We start from the raw sequence: 13,521 nt of genomic DNA on the forward strand, positions 1-13,521 counted from the left end.
TTCTGTCAGTCTCGGTTTAATAGGTAGGTGAAGAGGGTTCAATGGAGGTCGACGACTCTGTATGTGTCCTAGACGCTCGAGTAATATCCCGGGGGTTAAAAAGAAGTTCTACTTTGTATAGTCCGTATTCAGAGTCAAAGAGGGGTCGTGCGTCGCGCTCGCGGGAGAGAGTGACAGTCGAGCATTCCGCGAAACCCTTACAGACAGAAGGGAAGCCGAACAGGGGATACTGGAGGAGTGGGATTTGCGATTACGTGCGTGAGTGGTAATACTTTTAAAGAAGTAAATGGAAAGAGTCTTCGCGGGTTAACTAGTGAGCACAAATGTCCTTTCTCAGCCCGGAGGACGGAGTATAGAAAAATGACGCGAAGTACAAGTCACGAACTACGCGGTAATGGTTTCCGGCAAGCCTGGATTCAAGCGTCGTTACCTGAAAGGGGCTAAGTGAATGATCCCGGAAAAATCAAGGAGGTGCTGGTTAGCTTAAAAAAGGGGATAGGTCCCACTAGAAGCGAACAGAAGGAAGCGAGTAATTACTGTTGCAAATATGTCAGCGCGCCCATGCTTTCGTTCAACCCAGAAGATGCGGTTTTCAACTTAATTATGAGATAAGATTCGCTAACTCTGCGCGCGTGGTTTCTGTAAAGTTATATTCAATTACTGGTACCTTTAAAATAATAAAGGAATGACCCGAGATTGCAATGTAACCGGACAAAGGAAGGTTTTAGATACTAAGCGTCTTCCCAATGATTGTTAAACTTCAATTTAAAAGCGTCGCCGCTTTGCCAACATATTGCAGTTGGCAGGTATTGCACTCGAGTAGGTTAACTACGTTGACGCTGTCACTGTTAAAATTCCTTTTCAGTGTTAATGAGAAGTGCGATGTGGTGCTACAGGCTGTTTTTGTTCATGTCATGGGGCATACCGGACAACGAGGGTTGTAACTGGGTTCACAACAGCTCACTAGCGAATGGCTGAGCCTCCAAGATGTCACAATATCGCGCAGGTTTTTGTTTGAACGCGGGCGGCCGCCTCCATGACGGCCTTCAGCTGTCACTGTGGCGTCGCCGTCACGGTGGCATGAAGGCTATGTGGGGCATACTCGACAAGGATGCTTGTTGTGGGCCGTGCAACAAGCCTCGTTGTGAGGAATGTTGTCAGTCTGTGCTCAAAACACACACGCTAAGGTTCTGCCAATGGCGTCTCTTGGTCCGGACACAATACGCCCCAATAAAACACAGCGCCTACCCTAGTGCCAAGGTTCTTGTGACTCTGAGGAGTCTCCCCTTACGCCGCCGTATTGGCCCAGCTGGCTTCCTTACGTGAAAAAATCCAGCAACCCAAAACCTAAATTTAAAACTCAATAAGGCCCTAGCTGCATAGAATCAGAATGTAACCCAAACGAAAACTATAAACTCGCATTGAGCAATCATACACGCTCTATCCAGAGCCCCGGCATCAAACGCACTCCCACAACATAACGTAGAATCGACCAAGAGGTAACAAAGGCTCTCCACGCTGTCCGAACTGACATCCAACGTGAACGTACAACACGGCTAGAAGAAATCGGTAAAATTTTAAGTCAACGCAAAAGTCACGAGCAACAAACAACGGCTTTACTGCAACGTTTTCACAAAGAATATCTTCGACAGAGGCTCTTGAGGAACCCCCGCGTTAAGTCCTTATTTAGCAATTTTGGCTACTCCCCCTAATCTACAGTGAAATTGACGCAGCTACCAGCAGAATCATATAACATCGTTACCCCGCATTATGCTAATGCAACCACTATTTATATAGCTACCAGAAACGCGCACTCCGAACGTTCGACGCTAAACGACCTACACCAGCCCACCTACACCAGCCCACCCACGAACTTACCCTCACAACCAGCTATGTGGCAGTACTTGTCTGTTCAGACCTCGGTAGTCGAGAATTCATTGTGTCGTCTAGTCAGCATGAAGTCGTAGTCACTCATTCTGGAATGACCTAGTAGAAAAATCGTAGTGGTTGCCTCTCAATTTCCATGCGCAAATATGTTTTTTGGAGGCGACTTCAATGCCAAGAGCTACACACGGGGCTAAACCAGTATACACATCAGACGGGCGAATATTGACGAAATTTTTGAACTATGCAACCTACATCTCGTTAAAGACAACGCCTGCGCAACAAGGGTGGGGCTTCATCAGTCTGAGCGAGACACCATCCCTGACTTGACTTGTAGCACTGCAGGCATCATCCGTAATTGTTCACGCACAGATAAAATTTGAATAGTCACCACTATCCTAGTATGGTTACATTACACGTGAAGCGATTAATCACAGCGAAAACAATCACTTCAACAGACTGGTCTGCTTTTCGCAAAGTTCTCAGTTTACATGAGGTCAACCATATTCTGTAATCACAGCTGGCGTGATCAAGGCCTCGTACACGGCTTCGGAGCAAGTTAGCTGTTAAGAATAACCCCTGCCATTGATGGGCATTAATAGAATTTGTTGGAGCGAGTCGAGCAGCTCACCCACAGTTACCATCATAATGGTCAGGGCCATCGGGACCAGATGCGGCTCAGGCATAAGTATAAACTAATTCCTATTATAAGCAATTATTCAATGACCATGGGAATTACTTGTGATCCTCACTTAGCAAAAAACGTGGCCTATCCAAGCTGTGGCAAAATTACAGAGGCGTCGCCACGATATCCAAAAAAACGCCAACCACTTTTGTCCACCCTAGCACTGGCGGAACATCCAGCCACAGAAGAACAAAAACTTCTATCTACCTTCTTTACCACGGCATCACTCTCCCAGCACACCGCAATACCGGTCATTCAGGTCCACGACTCACGCGAAGACCTAGGCACTCCGTTCACTGTGGCAGAACTCCGGGCGGCCATTTTGCAGAGAAAACACTCTGCACGTGGCCATGACGGCATTTCCTGCCTACATATTCGGAACATGGTCGATGTTACTCTGGCTCGACTACTAGCCTACGTCAACAAGCACTGGGAGGTTAGCGAGGTCGCTCACTACCAGTAACTCACACTCGTCTATACCATTCCCAAGCCAAACAAAGACCCAGATGTCATTACAGACTTGAAGTTAATCTCCCCTACTTCTACTCTGTGTAAACTAAAGAACCTCTCATCCGTGCCGGACTACAATTCTACTTAGATACACTCAACATTGGTGTCACGCATCCTAAACCAGCTTTCGTCATCATCTGGTTACACACGACTGCCTGTGGCTTCTTCGTCCTGTTATCAATCGTTCAGCAGGAGTGGTGGCCTATCAGACTGCGTTTTAACCATTGACATCCGCAAGGCGTTTGACAGATTTAGTCAAATCGCCATTCCAGAGGAACTACCCCAGCGTATGCCAGCCAAAAAACTGAAGAGTGGGTGCAGCAATATTTAAAAAAATACGCCCATACAACTTCACGGTTTCCATCTGGTCTGGTAGCCCCATACATCCTTGTTGGACAGAGAAGTACCTCAACGGTAAATACTCGACCAGTCTTCTTCATTCTGGCAATGACCCGTAAGGCTTGTCAACTCGAGCAAGACACATGAACCATTTCGCTATCTACTCGGATTATATAACAATATGGGGGAAGGTAATGACTTCGATAGCAAAGACAGTACTACTGCTGAACTTAGGACGGCTCTCTCAAAGCCTGGAGGTCCATATGGCTGGACTGGGGCTCGAGATGACGCCTAAAAAAAGCTAAATTCTTCTTCTTCACAGAACCAAGTCCTCGCCTTCTCCCAAGCCATCCGCCCTCCACATAGTAAATAGAACTATTTGTGCCACTTGTGACCACATAGGGCTGCTTGGCCTATCGCTAGGCAGTCACAACAGTCCGGAGATCTGGCTAACCAAATTAAAAGCAATAGAAGCCGATGCTAGACGTCATCAAACGCCCCTCTAAGAAGTCCGGTTATGTACAAATAAGTTAATGCATTGCTAATACTCGTGCGGTGATCATAGGTACCCTCGCATATGTTTGCCCTGTATATGACTTCAGTAAGTCTAACCTTAAGTTTCTCCAGACCCTTCACAAAGACACACTACGAACCAGCACCGGGCTACTTCGGCATACAAGATTTACACCACTTGAACAAGCCGCTCCACTTTCCTCCATCGATCTGATAAAGAATAAACTGGAGTGCAAGCGGACTTCAGGCAGACTCTTACCCTGAAAGTACTGCTGCTCTCAGATTGGTACAACCAACGGCTCATCCAGGTGCAAAATCTACTAAGTACAATGGCTCCATGTGACCTCCCGGACATTGCCCCCAATGTTTCTCGACACTAGTCCCCCGCGGTCACTCCACACTGTGCAAGCAAACCTACAAAAACTAAACCTGTCCCGCCTGCCCTTTGAGATTGCATCTATACGGACGCCAGCATCAGCTACCACAGCGTCAGTCTGGCCTAGCACTGCTCGTACAGCCCAGATGTCAGCGGCGCAGCTAGCCTAACCGTTGTCGAGATCACGCCGTTGAAAGCTGATCGCCACGCCGACATCGGTACCATCAACCACATAAGCTTTGACGTCTAGCAGATGCTCCGATTTAACATTCGTATCCCCACAGTCTCCTTCAGCGCATGTTGAAGAACTCAGACGCCCGTCCTCTCTCCACTCCCTCACACAATAAATCCTGACCCATGGTTCACTACTCCGTCTCAACGGGGTATCTATACAGATTGATTGGGTCCCCGGCTATGAGACAGCTTGCACGGCTAACCAGGCCGCCCTATCTGCGGCAGAGCAGAGCAGTATCTTTACACCTGAGATGGTTCCTAACACGCCTACTCCGTACCCGCTACCCCGTTCCACGCAGTTACTTCGACATAAACGTGACAAGAGGACCCGCTATATTGCAGCCACACCTCAAGTACACTTTACCGGTGTCTCTTCCCTGCAACGAGCGGGTGAGGTATTTCTGAACAAGCTCCTAGCAAATGCCGCCTACACCCCGCCAATAATGCGGAAGTGGCTCTCACCTAGCCTTTCTCACAAATGTACCTCCTTTATTACCCTCACATAGACAGTCCTCAAACATCTCTTTGCGATTGCTCCTTCTTCTCAAAGATCGCTCAGACGTCACATCTCTCCACGTGACCACAAGCACTCTGAAAAACTAGCAGGCTATGGAGAAACCTGTCCTGCACAGGATATGGCTGTTTGCAATCAAACGTAAACTAGCATGGGCCGTGTTGCTTGGGGGGACCTGGGTACCTGCAAAGCAGCCACGTCACTATAAAAGACATTGCATTCCTCTCCTCAAATTTTCTTCCGCTTCCCAAACCGGCCCGTGGCCCTCCTTACCAATAACGGTGCTACTACTACTACTCCCAGCTCTTCCTCCTGATGTCAGTGAAGTTACCCATGATATATAACTTGCCTTTGGCTACCTCGATGAAATGGTCATGGCAAGCTGGTTGTAATGAGATCACAAACAGAAAATGCGCATCCTTTTAAATAATCTTGACGTGTATGGGGCCATTGTAAACCCAAACAATTGCGGCGTTGGCCTGCAGAACATCGACTTTCTTAGGAGACATATCAATAAACAACACTTCAGACCTATTAAAACGAAGACGAATATGATCCAAGGCTGCTCTGTCCAACTAACTCAAGAAGCTCCGAGAATTTTCGAACATGTTGTAGTTCTTCGACACCTGAATAAAATGTGTACCGAACTGGTGCAGCTATTCACTGATCTGCTGACTACCAAGAAAATACCTGCAGTGCACATCAGGTGAAGGCAGCGAGCAGCGTGCCCATTTTCTGCTTGAGGCGAAAAGGCCCTCTCCAATGCTGCCACGCTCTTCCTCCAAGTTGCTGATGGTCAGCTTTGCAGCATCACCGATGCCACCTTCGTGGCTGTCATATTTTTGGTTTAGCCGTTTATCTCAGGTTGTTAACAACTTGGTTTGTTCACCATGAAACCCGCCGCGGTGGCTCAGTGGCTAAGGCGTTGCGCTGCTGAGCACAAGGTCGCGGGTTCGATTCCCGGCCGTGGCGGCCGCTTTTCTGATGGAGGCGAAAAGCAAAAAACGCACGTGTGTACGAGATCTCGGAGCACGTTAAAGATCCCCAGTTGCTCAAAATTAATCCGGAGCCCTCCACTACGGCGCGCCTCATCGCCTGCGTTACGTCGGCGCGTTAAACCCTACAATCAATCAATCAATTGTTCACCATGAAGTTGGAACCTTGATAAACAGGTTACAGAACCTTTGTGTACAAGCAAATGGCTGGTTATCTAACCCTTAAATATTTTCGGCATTTTTAAGGTGGGTATTTGTACAATTTTACGATCCACAAGCGCCGCATATGTACATTCAGGGCAGCCACAGCTAGTAGTCCTCGTGTTGCGCCATCCAGAGCAACTGCAGTTCATACACATCATGCGAAATTCGACACGTCTCTTCTATCTCAAAGTTTGCCGTCGATTTTCAATGTGTCAGTGTCCCGATCAACAGTTCTGAGGACATGGTGTATCACATCGAAGCCCCTTCGTCCAGAACTCAACCGATATAAAAAACGGGCTTGCTTCTGCGCAGCAACGGATAACTAAGCTGCAACAGAACAGTGTTACCCCGTCTACACTCGCATTCACGCATTTTCTAGGGCCGTTTACCAAAGGCATCATTACTTGCGGGAGATCTACAGGCGTTCCCTGACCTAACGTCTCACCGACATTTTGTCGAGCCGTTTTTGTCACCATGCATGATAAAAGGCACCCGGGTATCTAAGAAACGCCGGACCTCGTTAGACCTCGGTGGTTCGAGTGCTCCATGAAGGCCGATGTTGGCCGGAGGGCGAGCACTTGCCGCTAGTGCGAACGTTGTCACGGAAGGAAGGCACACAGTGCCTACGTCGCCATTCCATCCACTGGCCACCCTTTCATAGCATGTGCGCATTATCATACTAAACAACTGCCTCCATTCCCAGACGCCACATCCTTGCTGACGTGCGTACACTGCTTCCCGCGATGGTCATGCGTGATCGCTGGCCCGGATATTATTGGATAACGTTGATGCTTGAGCAATTTGGTGTTTCATACTCTTGAATTCACAGTGCGTACAACAAAGAAGGATAGGGAAAGCGAGACACCCAGGAGCTGATAACGACTTAAGTTTTTTAATGTGACATCTGGCATATAAGTACAACAGAAATCAAGGCAGCAAAGAACACATGAAAACAAATTAAAAACCCGCTGCGACATCGATACCGACATGTGCTTACACAGTATTCATATAGATGAGTTTTTCCTGTTAGTGCAAAAGAAGGGACGCATACACACCTTTTTTGCTGCTTAATTAGCCTCAATAAGTTACCTTGCCAGTTTATGCTTATTTTCACATAATATTGCGGTGACTACAATATCTAGAGTCTCTAGAATGTATTCCTTGCTGACAACTTTTACAGTTTTCAAAGTTACAGCTGTGATCATTTAACGAATACTTAACACACGGCCCCGTTTTCCGGATTTATTATCTTTCATGCAATAAAACACCACTGTAAACGAAGTTTGTTGCACATAGAAAAACCGTTCTTTGATGTTCTTTCTACGAACGGAGAAACCAATGGTATCACTATTACGCGCCTACAAAGTCTCGAAAGTTTATAAGGAGTAGAAGAAAACATCAATCACATCAGCACGCTGAGCATTTTTTATGCCCTACCTTATGCATATATTGGAATACTGCAATCTTCCTTTTTGTTTTGGCATTCCGTTCATTTTTGCGTAGCCTTCACTTTCTTCTTTAAACCTTCGCGAACGGACGTTAATAGAATTCGAGGGTAAACTACACTAAATAAGTGGTCAACATGGTTCATGAATCTGGAGAGCATCATATGCAAGCGACTTAACAATTGGATTTGTAAGGCACAGTATCGAAATTACTCTTCAAAATAGTTTCGCATGCGCCGAGTCATGCGAAAACAGTCACGTCAAGCCTCCAGGATCGCATTTCTAACAAATGTGCTGAAGAATAAAAGAAAGTTCAAGATAGCGAAAGCGACAACATCCTGCATTGGGTAGTTCGTGAGTTACTAATTCAAGTAGCACTTAAAAATTGTAACTGTTGCTGCATCAAAGTATTATCGCAATTTTGGTTTCATGGATACTGCTCGAGGCAATCAACAACAAATATAAAAATGTCGACTGACACGGCTGTCTTTTATTCCTCTTATAAAACCCTACGTCGGGTAAATAAAAGTCACCTAATAAGAGCGCGTTGCACAAAGGAATGGTAATTATGGATTTACGTTTTGCTGTTCAAGTACAAAAAGAAGAGTTGAACTGAAACACAAAGATTTCTAAAACCGGCAACCTTCAAACTGGCGTCGTTTCGAAATGCGACGGGTTTAAGAAAATCGATCTCGTAATCTACACACTCAAGCAATCCATTTTGTGGAATCGAATAATAATGGTATTTTACAATAAATGACCATGCCATGCAGTTGGCGTCTTGTTTAGCGCACAAAACCATAATAACATCTGAAGAACGTTTGACCATGTGGGGATTGGAAATACGCAAAATTTGTAGCTTCTGTAAAAAACAGGTACTGATTTGTGTCAGGTTCCGTTCTCTTGACAAAATTACCCTCAAGGGCAGCTGAACCTTATGCGCTTCTACGTTAAAAATATTGGTAAGGTTGACTTTGCAACTCTTCCAGCAAGTCTTGAACGTTTAAATTGTTGCATAGTATCTTAGATTTGGTTTTTACATTTGAAAGAATAATACTGTCGCGGCGGAAAAGAACGGAGTCAATTGCTTCTATGACTCTTGAGTTGTACAAATTCTTAGGAACTTCAGCGGCCGAGCGCCATGGTGTGTTACTCTGCCCTTGCTTCTTGGGTGCGCTGTCAAATGATATCGCTGCTGTAACAATTGTGGCAGCATTTGTTGCCATGGGGTTTCACTTTTTGGTTCGCAGGCGTCAATTCCGACCTCCTACGTTCAGCATTCTGTTTTCTGTGTTAGAAGCATTCCACATTCTCACCACCACCCACAATCCGAGCACCAACAGGAAGTTAGAACGTTTACACGGAACACTCAAGGCAGCTCTCACTTCCTAGCAGTGACGAGAACAGCGTGCGGCGGAACACCTCGGTCTCCTCCTAATTGGGCTATACTCGGCTTTCAAGGCTGACCTGAGTTGGACCTCAGCTGAACAGGTGTAACGCTGCCCTCGTAGTCCCCCCGGTTGGCTTTCTCACGCCGCAGCCTGCCGATGGACTTCCGGACACCGTCGGTGACGTGGCTTACCTTTGTACTGTCTTTGAACAAATCCGCCATGTGCTGTCTTTAGAGCGAAGTGACCACAGACTCTTCGTGTTCCAGGATCTGGCATCCTGAAAACACATGTTCACGTGCATGACGCCGCCGGCCCCCTTTTCACTCTTGCTTCCCATGACGCATACGTGTCATTCAGCGAAGCTGTAATACTTTCACTCTTGAAATCAAGGCCTCCAAGATGTCGTCACTGACAACTGAGTGAAGCACCCTTACGTCGCTTTTCTCCGACCCAGCCGGACATTGCGGTCCCAAAAAATCTGCCCTGAAATTTTTAAACTGAACTGCAGACAATCATCACGTGGGCAACACAAGGGCTAGTGGGTGTGAAGAAAAGATTCGGCTAACAGCACACCCTTGCAGCCGTAACAATGACGGTGAAGGTGGGAACTTGTCATATGCAGCAAAACTACGCTCTCGGCAAGAAGACGCATAGCATTGCCAGTACGGCACACGTGCTCATGCATTCACACAGGCTTAATACATAACTTCAAGCTTACACGCTATGCCTGTTGGTTGTCTCCCCTCAACTCAGGAGAAAGGCCACTTCGCCCATGTAGTTTAAATAGTGGCATTAGCCCGAATTTGAGAAAGCTTTTTGCAATTAGGGAACCCCCGAAACCGACAACAGTAAAGGCCCTCTGGAGATTCATTCGGCTAAATAAGTTTAGCCGTACTTTAGCATACCGGCCGCAATCACTCCGATGGTGAAGGTCTCTTGCCCTCTCTTATTAGATAACCAGTATCTCAGCTATGCAGAATGGTCTGCAGCTTGTCGCCTCTCAGTGTTACTAACCCTTTTGCTAAGCAGTGTGAGTCCCGATTGATTGCTTTTATTGTCGACATCGTTTCCGCTGCGTCAGGTATTGCTGCCTAGAGGGTCCTACGTTGAAACGGCTCTATCTTCAAATTGAGTGCCCAGCTTCTTTAATGTCCGAACTACCAGCAGAATGGCCGCAAGTGGCTCCTGGTTGTTTCACTACACTTGCGCAGGCGTTTGCTCCTGCGATCATGCTGACCAGTGTTTGGCTCATTATGGCTTCCTTGTGACGGACTAGCGATCCGCAGAGGGTATTTAGACGGGAAATGCATTTTTTGGCGCGAATGTGTGGTCGCCTCTGCCCGGAATGCCAGCACCTAAACTCGATACGCAGTCCTTTACCCACCTATTAACAACCAATATCTCGTCCCGTTAATCTTTTTGACAGCGCTGGACTGCAATGGCTTCAGTTCTTTCAACAGCTTGGGCCAAACAATGAGTAGTGGTAGCCATTGACAACCTCATAAGATGCATGGAAACAGACTGACACAAGTTAAACCATGGCTCTTGACGTAGCCACTGCCATTTTACATTATTCTACTTTTCTTCACGGAGCGGCGTTAGAGCTTCCAAGTGACCGAGATCACGTTTTTCCCCGGGCATCATTCAAATTCTTCCGTTCTTCTAACGATGCGTCGTTATAATTCTGTAATTTCAGAATCCGGACTTCTGAAATGGCAAGTTGTTTGCCGTACGATAATTATGTACCACCCGTCGACCGAGCTTGTCCTTCCAGATGTACCGGATGGCACATCTGGATGTACCGGATCGTACATCACCCATAAAGAATGAATTATTGGTTCATTCTTTATGGGTGAGAGCCGACCTGCGCAAAGGTCAAAACATGGCATTACAACAAGGAGGACACAAAATCTACTCTAGCTTTACAACTAGCCCGCCATACCGAAAAAAATGTCGATAACTCTTCCTTTCATTTACACCAGCATGTCACCACCACGTGAAGAATCGCCGCTACGAGTGTACAGGTGATTAGGCATCTGATGATGGTTCTCATATGAATTTGGGGTCCCTTTGAATCAGGGTATTTACCTGTTTTTTGTATCAATTAGATTTTCAAGCCGTTGCTGAGAGTGTCATAGTAAAGCTGGCTGGAGTACTAGGGCTCCGAGATTCTTTCAAGTATTTATGATACTATCAAATTATTTGTCTTGTGTAATGCTCTAGCCGAAAGAAGGTGAGTTTTTAATAGCTTGATTGCAGGTTTCCATCCATTTTAGACACACGTCTCGTGCTTACTACACATTCGCCGAAAATCAGGAGGTTTGTAATAAGGGACTGCAGTGTTGCAGTGCGTGAGAAGGTTTTTGTGGAAATACCACTCTGGCACGTACCTCACAGTTTGCTTCACAACCACTTCTGAATCATCTCCTAAGAATCACGACTAACATTCACAAAACTTTCACTTTGCGCAGATTATGAATACAAAAGAGAAATAGTAGGATGCGCTATCATACAATCTCCAAGTAAATTTGATTTAACTTCTTTGTACTGGCGTATTATGAATATATTGCTTATATACACCTTTTAAGACAGTGGTTTTAATTATTATTTTCATCTTTGTTGTAATGTACGTCATATAATTCTTTTTGAGTAGCTGATTTTTGTTGTAGCTTCCATGGACCCCACCACTTAGCTAATTCCTCTAGGTGGAGATTAGTATTCTGTGTTATAAAACGCCTAGCCATATTTTCTGCAATGCAACACAGAAGTGGTGTTACTAAAACAAGACAATTATTTCACGAATTTTGGTGACTTATCAAAAGTCTTCCCTCCGGCGTCTGCCTTTAGAGAGACTAACATAACTCCAGTTTTGAAGTAATGGTTTTCCTCCACCTGTGTGGCCGTGCGCACGTGCTCTTATAAAACGGTTCATAAAAATCCCGCCATCTCCACGAAGTAAACGATGATGAGATGGGCGAAGCTGAACTATTTATCGGTAAAGCCAGGAAACATTGTCATAGGTCTTCTTGACGGCGCGCACCATCTGAATGAGCAACGGAGTTCGGGCGCGTTCGTAGCCATGCTCGCGTCTCGGCTTGTAGCGCAGTGGGGATTGCGCCATGTACCTCCCTTCGCGGCAAGAGAGTCGTGGGATCGAAACCGGGTGCACCCGCGTTAAGACCACCACTTCTAGCACGCAAAGCTTGAGAATTATCACCGTTCCGTTGACAAGCCCGTCCACGACGTCGATGTTTGTGGTGATTATGTAGGACTTGTTTGGGACCATGAGAATCCCCATGGATTAGTTGGCGAATTCGGTGTGAGACGTTTTAGCCACCTTGGTCATAGCTTTTTGCAGAGACCCTGTGTCGCGTACCCCCGGTACGTGTCTTGAGCTCACCGGCAATGAACAACAACCTCTTCGTTTTCCTCTCCTCTACGTTGGGTAGCAACGAACGCGTTGAACGTTTTAACTCTTTGGTCAATCTTTCGTAGGCCAATCCCTGAGGTGATCCTGCCGCTAACACCATCGTGGTGCCGTGTACAGCAGCAACACCTGACGGGACAAGGCACGAGCAAGAGGAGCGTCACTTCTTAAATGCACAAGGAACAAACAGTAAACACTTTCTTCTTTCGGCTTCACGTGAGCCCCAGCACGGAGAGGACATGGCAAGTGCTAGGGGGATTTTACTGTCCATTTACTAACTTCTTTTTCGGTGTATAAACCCAACATTCGGGTCCATATTATGGCAGCAACCGGAGCACTATTTTTTGGTAATGTCATTCGAGAAACTATAAACGGGAATTTTGCTCTCGCAGCTCTATGAACCCAATAACCATCTGTAAGCTCGTGAATATTCCTAAAGCATGTCTTAGTTTTAGCATCTACAACTAATTGCGATGAACCACGGATGTTTACGCAAATTTCCGTAATGGGAGGTATCTATACAGGGATGTAATAAAGGCGGTGAATTTTAACAGGGGCCCAATGAATATTAAGATGCGCAAGGTGGACTCGCCTATGGGCTCAGGTAAATATATTGCATCAATCCTTTACTGGAAACAAAGAATGGCAGATTGATTGTACCCAGGATAAACGGTAACTTCTCCAGCGCGATTCTCCCTGCATCTACAAAAGAGGAAAAAGTACGTTGACACTTACAGAATTTAGGACACGACAACTTGTGTATACGTTATCGACACTACTCACTCCAGCAAACACAGCAGATACTTCAGCACTTTCGCTTGTTCACTCCTTTATGAGAAATTTTACAATAAATTATATGCATAAAATTTCTGCTTTTATATACCCACAAACGTTTGCATTTTGCATTTGTTTAACATTTATTAATGTATTTTCTGAACTCAAAATAGTTTTATTGCCCTTTGCTGTGTGTGCTCGTAAGGGAGCCTTCTCGACCTCAAAAGTAA

The sequence above is a fragment of the Haemaphysalis longicornis genome, unplaced genomic scaffold (assembly GCF_048455015.1).
Source record: "Haemaphysalis longicornis isolate Haplotype H1 unplaced genomic scaffold, Haemaphysalis longicornis Haplotype H1 scaffold_11, whole genome shotgun sequence".
Classification (NCBI taxonomy): Eukaryota; Metazoa; Arthropoda; class Arachnida; order Ixodida; family Ixodidae; genus Haemaphysalis; species Haemaphysalis longicornis.